The following is a 16,345-nucleotide window of genomic DNA, read 5'->3' on the forward strand; positions in this document are numbered from 1 at the left end:
CTTTAATCTCCACTTTGTAAATTATTTCATTTCAAAACAGAAAATCTTTAGAAACCTCCAGATTAATATACTTATACACTTATATATGCTTTTTGTTCAAAGTCAGAACATTCCTAGACAGGAGTTGTTTAGGAAAAAACCTCCTGACTTAAAACATTAGTACTACAACAGATGCCTGACCTAAAACTACTGTACTACAATAGATGCCTTACCTCAGATGAGATCTATTTTCTTTTGGTGTAGCAGCATTAGAAATGAGTCATGGAGCAAATACTGAAGGAGATCTGTGGGAGGGGTGGGGGGGCTGGAAGCTCAGGTCTGTTCTTAACCTTGGTAATTTTCATGCAATACAGATGGGCACCCAGGCTTCCTCTGCTGTACCCATCGGTGCTACCAGCCAATCCAGCTGCCACCCATTTCACTCATTTCTCAAGCTATGGGAGGGAGGCTGTGACTGATGATAAGACTGTATCCTCTTAAAGCCCAAGTTCTTAGGAAAAATATTTGCCAACCACTGAGGCCATTTTCAGATGAAAACGAATGCGTTAATGACTTCTACAAACATCACAAAACCTGTCACTGGTCCAACATCATTTAGCTAATTCTGTTACTATTGATGTTGAATTTGTATTTTTTCTGCTTCCTAACATAACTCTAGCTCACCTTATTCATTTTACATATTAACTGAACTAATCAGTGAATCAGAGATTGGAGCCAGCTGGATTTCACTCCAACTGGATTACTTCATGGGGACTTGGAATCCATCAGATGTGCTAAAGTAAACACTGTGGGTCAGAGTCTTCCTGCAGCCCAGCCCATTTAAAATCCTCTATGAGATCACTACAGCCACTAAACAGACTATATGCTTACCATTGTAAAAAGGGGGAATGTGTCAGGAGCAAAAGGTTTGTGTCCAGGAGCTCTCACTCTGGGCAGCTTAGCTCCTATTAGTGCTACAGGATCCTGCCTGTGTGAAGCATTTAGACCATTCTCCATCTGATAGCGTTGCATCTTTTAAACAGAAACAGGATATTCCTGTTTCAGTTTTATCTTTTATTACATTGAAGTGCTTTAAAGGATTAACCTGTTTCCTAATCTTCCATCAGTACGAGGCAAATAACAAAGGATTGTATGACCAAGTAACTGCTAATCAAACTCCAGAGACAAATGGAAAGCAAATAGATCAGTAATTGCCACGAACACTTAAATAGCAAAGAGTACTGTGATCATGGAGGCTTGTCCTACCACATCAGATGCTCAGGTATCTCCCCCTGCATTTGCAAGCTCTCTGGAGTCAGCAGAGCCTCTCTCAGGGCACTGTCCTGCAACACCAGCAACAGCTCTGAGGGGAAAGCCTCATTCTGGCCCTCCTGCTGCACCAACATTCATGTGCAGCATTGGTCTAATTTGCTAAATTGTCCATAAATAATGCCCACCAGCTGCACATTGCTCAGTACCACACCCTGGTATCTATGGAGCTGCTGAAGTCTGCGGTGTGGACACGGTCTGACTGGGGATCTGACAGGCATTGTGGGAATTGCTCTGTTGTCACTGGCTGAGTATTGGGCTGGAAAATACCATGCTGGTATCTACTAAGAAAAGGCTCTTCTTAAACACATACTAAACTCATTGAAAAAATCCATATTTCTTTCACTCATCCCTCCCCACTGTTGCAAATGCAGAGAGCAACAGTTTGGGGAAAACTGGAGCGATGAGACCTAAAAGATAGGTTTGGAACTCACTGGACAGACTGCAGATTAACATTGCTCTGAAATGTGCAGTTGCAAAAAAATACTTTATTAAGGAAAAAGGGTGCACACGAATTGTTTAAAAATGGAAAAAATGTAGCTGTTTTCACTCTCTTTTTGGAACAGCTTTGAAAAGTATATTACATTGAAACCAAGCAGCTTGGAAAATGCTTTGGCATTTTACTAGGAAGAAACTCGAATTTTTGGGCTTTTATCCAGTTTAAAGCGAAGTCAATCTTCAAAATGTGAAAAACTTTTCTAGCTAGAATTTCCACTCTTTGTAAAACAGTTGTATTTTCCGTGTCCTACTTACATCGCAAGAACAGGATGTGAAGGCAGTAGTAAGCTTGATTTTGCTAGCAGACAGATTCCAGGAAAGTTGGTTCTTCCATATATTAAAATTGTCTGATTCTCTTCTTTATTTACCTTTTCCAGTTGATGAGAGATTTTCTGCTGATTTCCTATTGGCAGGGAAATCCCATCTGAATGTGGAAAGAAGGAAAATTAGAATAGGAAGCCAATGTCAGATTAAAGAAAATGTTTTGTCAGTATTACACATGTGGCAAAGAAGGAGCATAATCCTTTCTAAGCAGCAAGTCTAGTGGAGATGCCATATCAAACATATATATTCTTCCAAAATTACAAAAGCTTCCATGTGAGATATCAAAAGGCAGTACAAATTTGATGCAATCTTTCAGGTTTGTCCATTGTGTTGCAGTTGTGATGATATGCAAAGACATTCCATACAATCCCAGTTTTCTCTGATTCAGAAACAGACCTTTTAAAGTATCTTTTTAACTGAAGTCAGTGGAGACAAAATTTGTATGTCTCTTATCATATTGAGTACATGTTAAGGTATGCTTCAAAACACACCTATCTTTGCATCTGTTTTACTCACCTCCCGTATCAGCGTAATGATCTTGTTAATTGCTTTACACTGTTCTTATTTTTTTATTGCTAATTGTCAGCCACTGCAATCAACAGCTAGTGCAAAGAGAAGATGTGCAATATCCTAACTCCTTGCCATAAACAGTGTGGACTCTGTGCTGTGAAGATGTCACAACTCCCTGAGTGATTCTAGCAGCTGCAGTGGCTTATTGTAGCCCCAGCAGGCCATTAAATCTCTAGAGATACTCCTGTGAACAGTGATGAAGAGTGAGGTTACCACAGCACTGAATGACTGGGTTTGTGCAATCTGATTGTGTTTAGGGGTAAAGTTGTATCCTAAATATGCTTGCAGGCCTTTTGCACGCTAGAGATGGCTCTGCTTAGATGAATTTTTGTTTCATTTATGTTAAAGCTTCTCTTCATAGACTCTTTTGATAGGACACAGGCACAGTTGTCCTTTTAATCTTCTCTGAAACTCCAGGATCCTGTGTTCTTGTTGGTGCTTTTCTTGCTGGTGGTGCTTCTCTAATGTTCATTCAATATATAGAATGAATGGCTTGAATGCCCTACCCTCCTGCAACACCTGACAGATCGTGCACATAATCAACAAAGTATCATCCAATTGCTAAAGCTGGCTGTTCTTCTGCATGACCAAACCACAAAATTGTCTACTTCTCATCTAGGGCCTGAGTGTAAAAGGCAGCTGTATCCTGACTCCCATTCAGTTGTCTGGAGCATTGCACAAGCCAATTACATAAATCATCCTTTGTTTGACATGAACTGATAGTCGTTACTGATCACAGTCTAATCTTACTTTGAATAATCTATAGTTAATTTTGTACTTAATATCTCTTTTAGACACTATTAAAGAAAACTGTCCAATAAGGGTTCTCTAAGAATTTCATTTTACTGTGTCCTTCCTCAAAACTCATTTCAGTCCATTTATTGCTAAAATCACACAGGAATCAGATGAATATGGGAGTTTTATTTGTTTCTTGACTACATCTACATCCTCTGGTACTGGTCTTGTTACTAGTTGAACCTTCCCATCGTGAGAGCTGTGTCAGTGCACACTGGTGAGTGTGTTTGGTCTCTGCACCCCACCTCATTAGGTCATCTTTACTGCTATAATTCACTGCAGTCTCATTGTATGGGCAAAACAAACACAGGGGGATTTAGATCACAAACCTCAATTCAGCTGTCCAGAGGCAGCTGTGGATCCCTGAGTCAGCAGCATCCCTGCTCTTGGAGAACAAACTGCCCTGCCACCTACCAACATGCTGCTCTGCAGCAGCTGGACCCACAGCAGGTGGGCAGGTGCCTCCACCTCCTTAGAGTTGTCCTGCCACTCCTGTACCTGCTGAGCTGGCATCCAGTTGTTGGGTTTGATGCACTAAGTGAGCTCATCCCAACCAGCCATTTTCGAAAAAAGATCTTCGCCATCTATAGGAAGATTGATCCCATCTGTCTCTGAGCAGCATCATGTTTGGCCTTTGCTTATAAGTTGGATGCATTCTGATGCCAGATGTTTTGTTAGCTGGACTGGTGAGCTGGAAAAAATTTACTGGATTCATAGGGACTGTGATAGCTCTTCCATCAGTTGGGTCTGTTGCATACATAGACAGAATTTAATCAGTGTCAAAGGCACTGAAAAAGAGCCCAGGAAATATTACCTATTTTGGTTCTTTAGGTACAGTCTGATATGCGTTGGTTTTATTGAGCTGCTTTAATGAGGTAGCATTTGTATTTCAGATTTGTCCTCAGGTGCTCTTGATATGCTGACTTTATATTCCTTGCCAATAGCCAACTCATAAAGAAGTTGAGCTCTAGTTTATTGTGAACTAGGAACGAAATGGACTCCCTCCATTACACTGCCTCATTTATTCCATCACTCATCTCTGGCAAAATAGTTAGTGTCAAGGCTCTCTTGACATATTTTATGTCTCTAGCCATGGCACATAAAAGTTGTTTTGAAATAGTCATTGTGAATATATTCAGCCCTGTCCTTGCTGTACACATTCCTGAGAGTATTCATTTCCAATGTCCTGCATTCATGTTTTCTGAATGGTCAGAATCTTTCTCATGTCTTTCTGAAGGACTTCTGTGTATTCCTCATGTAGGGAAGATATTCAGATAGGATGAACTTAAGTATGATCTACATGGATGGCACAAACAAATTATTCTTGGTCCTAGTCACTTCTTAGCACATCATAGTTTTCTGTATGTGAAGAGTTCTGGGGATAAGATATTGACACAGACAGAATAATTTGATAAATGGTGGTAATGTTGGAGAATACTGATTATAGCAGTAATTTCAGGTGCCTGACAGGTGTTCTCAAACAGCAGCGAGCCAAACATGAAAGAAGCAGTTTGGAGAGCAGAATGAGACTTGCCAGCTGCTTGGGGTGCAAAGCTGCAGTTTGCTAAGAAGTGTTTCTAAGAGGCACTTCTATGTGCATATGACTCTTCACAGGCCAGCGAGGGGGTTCTTGCAGCCTCTTTTGGGTTTGTTTTCCTTCTCCAGTGTGGGGAAATGCTGCGCAAGCAGAAGATCTCTCTCATTGCAGATACTGCAGAAGGATAAAGGGCCAAAAGAAAATTACAAGAAATAGAGACTGAGGCCCAGATCTCGTGTACTCGTCCTGGTGTCTGACTGCATACATCTGCATTCTCTACACATATTAACCAGGCACAGTGTAAATGGTGAGATAAATAATAATTTATATGAAACAAGTACTCTTGCCTAAGGGCAATGTGATTGCACCTGCAGCACAAGGTGGAACTGGACTGCTCTGAAGTCTGATCCTGAAGTCAGCTTCTCACAGCTGTTAAAGCCTGTTTCCACTCATCCTCCTGCCCAGATCTTCACTGAAAGTGAGCTCCTACTCCTAAAAGGCCCTGTTTGTGTGTAATGTGCAGTTGATTTGCCTGACCTTTGCTTTTTTTTTTTTTTTTTCCTGTTCATTTTATCATCTTTAAGCTTGAAATCTCTCTCATATACAGTTGAAATTCTAACCATACCTATATCTCAAGTTACATGCCATATAATTTTCAAGATACTCAGTTTCATGTTCCAAAATATAAACAAGATGTATGGAAATGTGTTTCAATTCCTGTAATTTGGAGTTATCCTTAAATTGTGACTAAACCAGTAAAGTATGTATTTTAACCTAATGGAACAACTTCAAAGAGAGTTCCTGCAGAAATCATGTGTTAATTTATATCACTTTAGTAACACATGGAGGTAGTAGTGTTATACCTTGATGTTGAAGAAAAGCTTAAAATGTATCTTAAGTTTTTATTTCTCTGGGATAGAGAGAGCTCAGAATGGAAATCTGTCCTGTGTACCGGAGGCTTTTGCAAATTGCTGAAGCATGGTAGTTTTGAAGATAGAAAACTGTGACCATTTTCCTTATCAACTGCTCAGAAACTGCTTCTAAGTGAAGCAATTATTTATTCACTACATATTTATTAATCCTGTGCTGAGGAACTGCATCTCCTGTTTTTGTGCAGGATGTGCTGCCTTTTTCTGCTTCTCCTCAGAGGAATTGGACAACTCTGTAAGTAGCATTGACAGGAAGACAGGGTAGAAGAGTTAAGAGCACCCCTGCCTGCTAGGGCAAAAGTTTTTGCATTTAGCATGGAATGGGTTTTCATTTCACTCAGTTAACATAGGAAGTGGCCAAAATAATTTATTCTTATGCCAACTTATGCACATCAAAATGCTATTTAATGCACTGCTCAAGTTTGGTTGGAGTTGTTTCTGTTTAGTAATGTTTCTTACAAATACTTGCCAAAATATTCAGTTTTCCACTAATAACTTCAGAACTAGCACTATGACCTTACTGAGCAAACAAAGTTTTAAAACCTGTAATGAATGTTTGCAACTAGTTGAGAAGTATCATTTTTATATTTTTTATTTTTCAAATTTAGTAACAGCAGTTGCACAGGCATTATTTGCTATTGAAAATGAAGGTAGATGCTGCTAATGAGCCAGAAAATTGAGAGGTTTTCTAAATAGGACAAACTGAATTTCCCTGCCACTTAAAAAATTACTCTGCCCAGCATCCTAACACACAGCACAGCTGAGCACTACTATATTCCTGCACATCTAAATTGATCAAACTTGTTATGAGGATTCAAGTTAGGATTTCAAGTGTGCAAAGCTTGGTAAGCATTTAGTTTGGGGTTCCGATTAAGGAACTTCTATCTTAAAACTTCAAGTTCTGATTCTCTGTTCCTCCAAGGTTTCTGAGCATTTATCTTTCGTGGTTTCAGAGATACTGCCACCTCAGTGAGGCAAGCTTCCTACTTCTGTTTCCCATTCTTTTTTATTTCAGTAACTATGAAGCAAGGAACAACTTCAAAGAGAAGTAACTTTCGTGGAAGCAAATAACTTCTGACAGGAACAAGATAAAATTGCTTAATAGGCACCGTGGACTTACTCATTAGCCTTTCCAGATCCATCCATGTTCTTGAATGTATTTATGAACAGTGTATCCCTTTGAATGTCTTTCAGTTTTGTTTCTTTCCTCACTTATCTCTGCCCCTGCCATTCCTCCCCAAATCTTGCACAAGTTATTACTTCAGGGTATAAGATTAATTCCATATCCCATAAACGACACAACTGTTCATGCTTTCCCTTTTGCTTGAGGCCAAAAATTAGAGCACTGTTAGTATCTGAAAAGCAAAATATAAAGCCATCTATGATAGCTGAATTAGTCCAAGAAACCAGTTTAGGATTTAGCATTGTCTGCATATGTGTATTAATTTGCCATTGTAACACTGCAAAAATTTGGAAAGGTGTTAATTTCTTTGTTGAAAAGGAAGAATCTGCTGAATAAACTCTTTACAAATGTGTCTATTTTCATACAGGAGGTTCAGTCTGGAGAGCAGCCAATCCATTTATGCAGGAAACTCATCAGTTGGTAGATAACATTTGCTAGTCCCTGCAGGATTCATGCTCTCTAAAATGTTCACCATACATTAACAACAATACTAAAGAATAACTTCATGTTTTTCTTTTTCATCTGTCCATAAAAAAGTACACATTTCAGTTGTCAGCACTGATTGCACTAAAAGCCTCACATTACTTAGTTTCTGCCTGAGTTTGTGAAGTCTGGTTGCCCATGTGTATGTCCCACTGACAGCAACAACGCATCTTCAACATACAGTTATTTTGACAGTACCGAATATTGATAATGGACATTACTGAAAAAAGTATTGAGGAGGAAAAAATTCACTTAGTAAATCAGCCATTAGAAGTATCTTGCAGCTTTTCCACATTGATTTTGATGAGATCTGCGTTGGTGCTGCCCTGAGCCTAGGGAGAGTGGTCCTCCAGCAGAACCTCTCTCTCCTGCTCTGAGTGATACTCTCCACCTCGTGCACTGAGGTACCTATTAACAGTTTTAATGGTGAGGTGAGGAATGGGGCCTTTGCCATGCAGAACAGGTGAAGCCATTAGCCAGAAACAGCACATCATTGTTTGTATTTTTCCAGTGGTTGTAATGCTGTTCTTCACCCCAGCTGCTGAACTGTTGTAGCTGGAAAGAGGCTCATATGCATCTGATGCCAAACTCAATTTCCATACTGGCAGTAGAAGTGATGTCTTCTTACAGTGGTTGTTGAGTGGAGCACAATCAAACTCAAAGCCTGAGTTTTCTGCATTTCTGAAGGAGTATCTTTTTTTTTTTTTTCATACTGCTTTTGGCCCCAAATTTCACCCCAGCTGTGAATTTAGCCCAGGGAAGTTTTTTTGTTTGTTTGTTTGTTTGTTTTTAATAATTGCTCTGCTTACACAAATTTACAAAATGTTACTATCAAATCTTTCTCTCTTTGATATCCAATTATATATCTGGCCAGCTTCTGCGTAATACAAAGTGGGCTAACTCAGCAGTGCAGTATCATGCAATGGTAAAGCATACTTAATTTTCATCATACTCCCATACTCAGTTTTGGCTTTATGGACTGGCATATCACCATCTAAGATTTACTTAGTGTTGGCATGCAGTGTAAGCTCTGTGGATCAGCTTGAATTCAGAACAGATGATCTTCTGTTTTAGCTGAGATTTTAATACTTATTTTTTCACCTAGTTAGAACACAGAATTTTCTCACTGCCTTGTGTTCTACAGGTGTTTGACTGCTGTTGAAATGCAAGGAAGGAAGAGGTGAAATTTTTATATAAAAAGTAATGCAATTGGTGAAAAGCGTGTTCTTTTGGGTATTCCTCCCAGCCCTTTTATGCACAAAAAAGGATCCTGAGTAGAATTTTGAGTATCTCAAACCTTATGAAATGTTGTTTCTTTTCTTCAAGTGACCGTGGCTACATTTATGGATACTGCTTGTCTTATAGTCTCAGAGCATCATGACAATAACTGCACTAGTACTTTAAAACTTAACAGATTCAGGGGGTGGGGTGAAGTCTTTCAAATTGAATGGAAATGTGTGGAAGATAATCACAGCAGCTGGCTTGCATCAGACTCCCAAGAAGGACAGAAGAGACCATTTTTACACCAGTACAACTCAGTGGTAATTTTATCAACCCATCTAGATCAGGAAAACACTGATAGGACCTAAATAGAGGCAGGATTTGGAGGATGGTTTGAGTAAGGAATAAATAACGTATTAATGTCAGCCCTGGTAGAATAGACTTGTTGCATTTTGTCCTTAACCTCCTCAAACAATAATGCTACATTTAATGTTGCATTTCTTAATCTAATTACTGCCTACTTAGTAGGATAGACTTGAACTCTTTTTCCAAGAGACAGACCACTTAGTGGGTGCATCTTTTTGAGGTTACTGTAGATGCAAATTACATGTTTCAGGCTAGATGGCACATGTTCTAGTTGTTTCCATTAGATTCTAATACAAGTGGATTTCTTTGAGAAATATATCTAAACCCACCACATTCAGTACAGATCCTGAAATTTTCAGAGTACATTCTGGTGTGTTCTCAAAGCAATGTTCATAGGTCTTCTAGCATGTGCATGTGGAAGAGTAATTAACATTGGATCTAGAAGCTGCAAATCAGGACTAAATTTAAGTTATGTACATATTTGAAGCAGAAAAAGAAGAAAATTGTACTTTTGAGGGGGGTGGATATACAGTAGGATGTTTCAGTGGGGGCAGCTAGTACTGCACAAAACCTCTGCTGGTGACAATTATCATGCAGAAGAGTTTGTTGTATGTGCAGTTATTTTCAAAGTGCTTTGAAGTGATATAGATATGTACACAAGTGTGCAGGCATTCCTAAGCTGCACATAGTTGGCATCCTGGTATTTCAAGCAATAGAAAGCAATAAGAAATAAAAGTTAATTTCCCTGTAAGCTTGCTCTGCACCCTGCCTGTGCACACTTTGTGTGTACTTGTATCCCCATATGTGCAGAGTGTGTTGATACGTTCTTTTTAAGCAAAGCCCTCACTTTGCACGACAGTGCAGTTGTGCCCTTACGGCACATGGCACAGCACATTTATTATAATGTAAATCACAGAATCACAAAAGTTGGAAAAGACCTACAACATCATCCAGTCCAACCATCCACCTATCACCAATGGTTCCCACTACACCATATTCCCTCAACACAACCTCAAACGTTCCTTGAACACCTCCAGGGTTGGTGACTTCACCACCTCCCTGGGCAGCCCATTCCACTGCCTGACCACTCTTTCAGAGAAGTAGTATTTCCTAATGTCCAGCCTGAATCTCCCCTGGAGCAGCTTGAAGCCATTCCCTCTAGTCCTATCACCAGTGACACGAGAGAAGAGGCTGACCCCCAGCTCACTACAACCTCCCTGCAGGTAGTTATGGAGAGCAGTAAGGTCTCCCCTGAGCCTCCTCTTCTCCAGACTGAACAATCCCAGCTCCTTCAGCCGCTCCTCATAAGGCCTGTGCTCCAGACCCCTCACCAGCTTTGTTGCCCTTCTTTGAACACGCTGCAGGGCCTCAATGTCTTTCTTGCAGTGAGGGGCCCAAAACTGGACACAGTACTCGAGGTGCGGCCTCACCAGAGCTGAGTACAGGGGGACAATCACTTCCCTGCTGCTGCTGGCAACACTGTCCCTGATACAAGCCAGGATGCCATTGGCCTTCTTGGCCACCTGGGCACACTGCTGGCTCATGTTCATGAGCATCAATCAATACCCCCAGGTCCATTTCCTCTACACAGTCTTCCAGCCACTCTGCCCCAAGCCCATAGCGTTGTCTGAGGTTGTTGTGACCAAAGTGCAGGACCCAACACTTGGTCTTGTTGAACCGAAATCTTCAGTCTAATTCAAAAATTGTTATTAGTTTAGATGTTTAGATGTTGTTATTACAGAAAAGGTCACAATGATAGCAGTAACAGAATTAACATTGTAACATGCATACTTAGCTTTCTGTTACATTTCCCTGGGGTGTGCTCACTATTCCTTGCTCCTCTGGACCTTCAAGTCAAGAACAGCTCAGGAGAAGTTCAGACAGAGCAACCCTGATAAATTGCAAAGCTTATGGCCTCTTGCTAGGAGGCAGTACTACATTGCAAGTCTACTACAAAGTATTTTGTGTGTTGCAAGTTTACACAAAATATGCTTGTGTCTGGTGGTACTTGTGTTTCCATAGTTATTCTTCAATAGCAATACATTCCTCCAGTACATGAAACATTTCAGAGGATCACCATCCAGCTGTGATGTCTGTGCAGGAATGGGGAAATCTTGCTCAGATGTGGCCAGCACCCAAATGCTGAAATGCAAAAGCAGAACTCATCCTCTGAAATCATGGCTTGGGAAGAACTCTATGTAAATGGAGCATCCTCCAGCCAGAAGCAATTGCACAGAATGGCACAGATGTCCTCTAAAGAGATGCAGCTGCAGCAGCAGGGAAGTGGAGGCTCATAGTACTGAGCAAAGCCATCTCTAATGAAGATCTGCTTTTCTTGTTTTTCATACTTAAATGCTCCCTTTGCTCCAACTTCTTAATTAAAAAAGAAAGAAAGAAAGAAAGAAAAAAAAAAAAAAAAAAAGGCTTTCTATAGCTGATTTCTTTCCTTTTTTTTTTTTTTTTTTTTTTTTTTTTAACTGTTGAGTTGTACAAAAATCCATACAGTGAATTTCACTGCTGTGTCCATAAGAGGTTAAACTTAGATCTTGCTGAGAAGATGACTGTGAGCTAAGATGACCAAAATATGCCATGGTGGTTCTCGCATGGTCGTCTGGGATGTTCTGCAGCTGCAGTACCTCCTGCAGAACCTGCTGCCTTCTGTTTTCACCACAAGGTGTTCCTTGCATTTCTAAGTCACACCTTCAGTGTGTTGTCTGGGCCACTGCTTCTATGTTTAATACATAACCTTTTAAGATGTAGAACTCTGCTCTCTACTGCTGAGTAGACCTTCATAATTAACAGCTAGAAGAAAACAACAATAAACTTACAAAATATTTAAACGTTATCTTCCAATGAGTATGCAATATGTGAAATGACTTGTAAAAGAAACACATGAAAGACTTGAATGTGTTCAAACATAAATCTATTCAAAAATAGTGAATCTGTTACTTTTTATTCCATCTAAGATGGCTTTGAAAACATTTTTCATGTTATAGTTGTATAGTTGCCACATAATCACAACCCTCCAAAAAAACTCAAGGGAGGAAATACAATTTATTACCCCAGAGTAATATGTAACGCGGTGATTCATCTCGTCTAAAAGCAGCTGCTCTCTTTGTTATCCATGTAAGTCACATTCATTTTCCTGGCATGAGCACAATTTACAAATTCATCCCAATCCCCCCCAGGTTCAGATTGCACTATTAGCATGTAGTTAGCAGCAGCAGACAGAGCAGCAGGTACAAGTGGTGGGCTGATGAACTCGTGCTTTGGGCTCTTTTCCAGCTTGTATGATAAGAGAAAAATGCACCACTTCAAAGCCTGCCAGTGGCAAATCAATTAACAGAAATGGGTAATAAAGTGACCTACAATTTCAGGACTGAATGGATGTATATATATGGAGAAGATGTTATCAAATGCATAGGAGAGACATAGTTGAGACATGGAGCTGTCACCTGAGAGAGATGTTTTATCACATTTTCTTTTCATCTAGCCCTTTTGTCTTCCTTTTCAGTGAGCAGTCAGTAATAGAATCATGCTGTGCAGATGCTGCCTACTGTCACTTGAGCAATAAATACCCAACAAACCAAGCTGGCAGATCCTGCAGTCAGCATGGATTGGCTACTTTTATTTTAGCAAAGGATTTTACATTATAACATACACTGCTAAATAATTGAGTACAAGAGCTAAGCAAGCGTGCCCCTTCTGTTTATTCTCCTACAAGATTAAAGTGGAGGTGCTGCCTGCTGTTGAAGGACAAAATCCTTTTTCACAAAGCGGACTTCAGAGAGCAGCTCAGAGAGCTCCTGATGTACACAGCTCTAGCACAGCAGCAGAGTCCAGATCAAATTGTGTTGATAATTAACCCTTTGGTGTCTTACAAAATACACACCTAGAAGACTACAGTCTGCATTGTACTCCAATCCATTTTCTAATGGTTATGTCCCTCTGGCCAATGAAACATATGATGCCCATCAGATTTGTTCAGTCAGTGCATTTCATTTCCATCCCAGTGAGCATCTCCTGACCAAGCAGGACCTAATACCAGTGATTAAGCAGGAAAATTTGAATGGGAGTTTGTTTTGCATCTGATTTTTTAATTCTTTTTTTTTTTCCCGTAAGAACATTTCAAATATATACACTGCATTTGGGTAGTTGGAAGTCTTGTTTCCAAAAAACAATCTCCTCTAGAAAGACTTGAAACTTTGATCACTGTTTTCAGATGTATTTGCTGTCAGCATGAGGCAAGATCACCACACTGCATGCATGTAATACTGGGTGTGACTGTAGCTACCACTCTGTGCTTGGCAGCTCTAGTAATTACTTGACAGTAACAGATACTAATGACTTCTTTTCGTTTTGTTCACCTTGAGAAATGATCTCAAAAAGTCTTCATCTAAGTTTTATCCTGGACGAGGTGAAGTAAGAATTTGGTACAAGCACTTGCTCTCTTGGAACCAAAGGAGTGGACAACAACCTGATACAATTAAGGTTCATACGGCAGGAGATTTTTGTGATTTAAAACACCAATCTCCAAAGGGATGTACTGCTTCAGATGCCCACAGACATTCCCCTGTCACGTTCATGCTCTCCCTGCTGGCCAGGTTATCTCCTGAGAAGGAAGAAATCTTGCCAGCGTTGTTCCCACCTTTAATAAAAGGTCAATCTTAAGCAAAATAAATAAACAGTATTTCTAGCTGGCTGTGAGTTCCAATGCACCCTGTGTTTTGAATCTCTTGGAGAGAGGCTATAGATCCAACCCACGGCCCTCAGGACTCATCCCTCTGCAGCCCCCAGCTCTCCTCCTGGGGAAAGCTTGCAGCATATCCATAGCAGGCATAGCACCCAGGGACCAGAGGCTTATACATAGCGGCAGCATTTCCATCGCAGCCTGGAGGACCTTGGCAGAGAAATGCCTAACTGACCTGTTGGAGTCTCAGAAGCACATGAAGCGGAGCTGTGTGGCTCTGCGAGGCCTGAGCAGCCCCTGGGGAGGTACTTGTGCCCCTGCAGCAGCCTGAGGAGTGCTCAAACCCTGAAAATGGAGGTTGTTATGAATTAGGTGTTTCCAGGATCAAACGTTGGCTGATGAGGATTTTTGAAGTACATAATTTGAGAATTAGATGCCTTACTCCCTCCTTGAATGTTGTTCCAAACATTCTAGTACTGCAGCTCGCCCCTGTGCATTAGCTTTGCTGCATCATTGCCCTGCAATCTGGGACACACCTCACTCTGGGTGTCTGGTGCTAATTAGTGCCTTGAAATACGGAAGCTGTGTAACCTTCCTTCTCACTGATAGGAAGTAGATTCTGCTCATTGCCAGGCTGCTTTCGAATTACACGTCAATGAGCAGGAATGAGGAATGAACCACAAAAGATTTCATACTCGCTGCCGAAACAATATCTCAATGACAGTTATTCACGAGAGACAAAACAGTACCTGACAGAGAAAAGGTTTCATGAATACTTAATGTAAGTTCTAAGACTGTTGCCTGCCAAACCAGAGAGGAAAAAAAAAAAAAAAAAGTAAATATAGAAGAGATACTGATGAGTAAATTCATATGAAAAAAGAGCTGCTATAGCCAGAACTTGCCTGGTTCATCAATAATAGGGAAAAAGCTGTCACCTCTACCTAAAAACAAGTGGGCAGCTTTGCCGGGTGCCACAGACATACTTTCTGTGGGGATGGTGACTGCTGTGTGGGAATGCTCTGTACCAGCAGCATGGTGTGGTGGTGGGAAGGGCAGATCACGTGTCATGCCTTAGATATGAGGCAGTTCTGTATAGAGGAATGTTAGCCTGAAATTCCAGTTCAGGAAGGGTGCTCAGGTTTTGTATAAATACATGGCAAACTACTCATGGGCTTTTCAGTGCAGGAATTTTCAGCGTACCAGTTTCTATTAGCAATATGAATTTAGGTTATTGGAGCTGCATAGCTCCCTATGGAAACAGTGGACGTTCTTGCTCAGAATTAATGTAAACTTGATATGATTTAATTTAGTTCATTAGCCAAGTAAATGAAGCCAAATGGAAATAACATTAATTCTGAATGAGAATATAACACAAGGCTCTAACACGGTTTAGCTAATCTGCTTTAGATCTCATATGGACAAAATTTCTCAAGTCTCCAAGTAGACAATTTGTTAAGGCTAGGGCCCCTAAGGAATGCAGACCCTGTAAGCCTTGGGGTGCCTACTAACAGTCAGGCTTGGCTCCCCGCACAGTTCACATACACAGTCCCCAAGAAGACAAGCAAAAGGACATCTAGAAGATCTAGAAGCATCCAGAAATGGACCAAGCAGTGAGGACATGGCCAACCCTGCCTCTCCGAGGGCTCATGTCCTTTTATGGCTTGAGATGGCTGTTTTTATAACCTCATGATACCACCTGGAGTTCTCTTTGGCAGTTGGGCACCGTCAGTGTTTCTTTTTGGAGAGGAACCACCCTGACACCTTTTTGGAGAGGAACCACCCTGAAAGCTCCGTTGCCCCGGGTGGCAGTAAGGAAGCTTTGTGCAGGAGGGGAATCCCAGACTCTCCTCTCTGAGAGGTTCAACCATGTATATCCCAGGAGCAAATAGCTGCAATGAAATTGTAGCGAGGGCTCCTCCTTCCCTTTTTGCCTCCCTGTGCAGAGAAGTGTGCAAAGGGAGACTGTGAGGTAAGAACCTGGCCTTGAGGCCCATTGTGCTGTGCTCTTATTGCCCGCAATGCCTGCTTTCAGGACTGCTTCTGTACTTTACACCAGGTAATAATTCACTAAAGGATTTTGAAGAGGTGTCCACAACTGCCTTCTGCAAGAGGCTTCATCCTCCAGCTGGGCACTCCTGCTCTCCAAGTTCTCCATGTGGAAACCTACTATGTACCTAGCTTCCAACTGTTGGAAGTGTACAGTTCCCAACTTGCTTCCTGCTCAGAAAAGAACTTGGCTTTCTCCTTCCCATCCTCCTGCCCTAACCAGTTCCAGCCATTTCTTGCCACAGCTGTATGCTGAACAGTGCTTTAGGATGCACAGCCCCACATCTGCTCACCAGTGGAGCTTTCCTCCCCACCCAGAGACGCAGGGTGCATGTTGCACAATCCTTCTGCTGGCCAGGCACATTCCACAGCTATGCCTCAAGGCGTAAACGACC

Source organism: Phasianus colchicus, chromosome Z (assembly GCF_987193195.1).
Source record: "Phasianus colchicus chromosome Z, bPhaCol1.hap1.1, whole genome shotgun sequence".
In the NCBI taxonomy this organism is placed as follows: Eukaryota; Metazoa; Chordata; class Aves; order Galliformes; family Phasianidae; genus Phasianus; species Phasianus colchicus.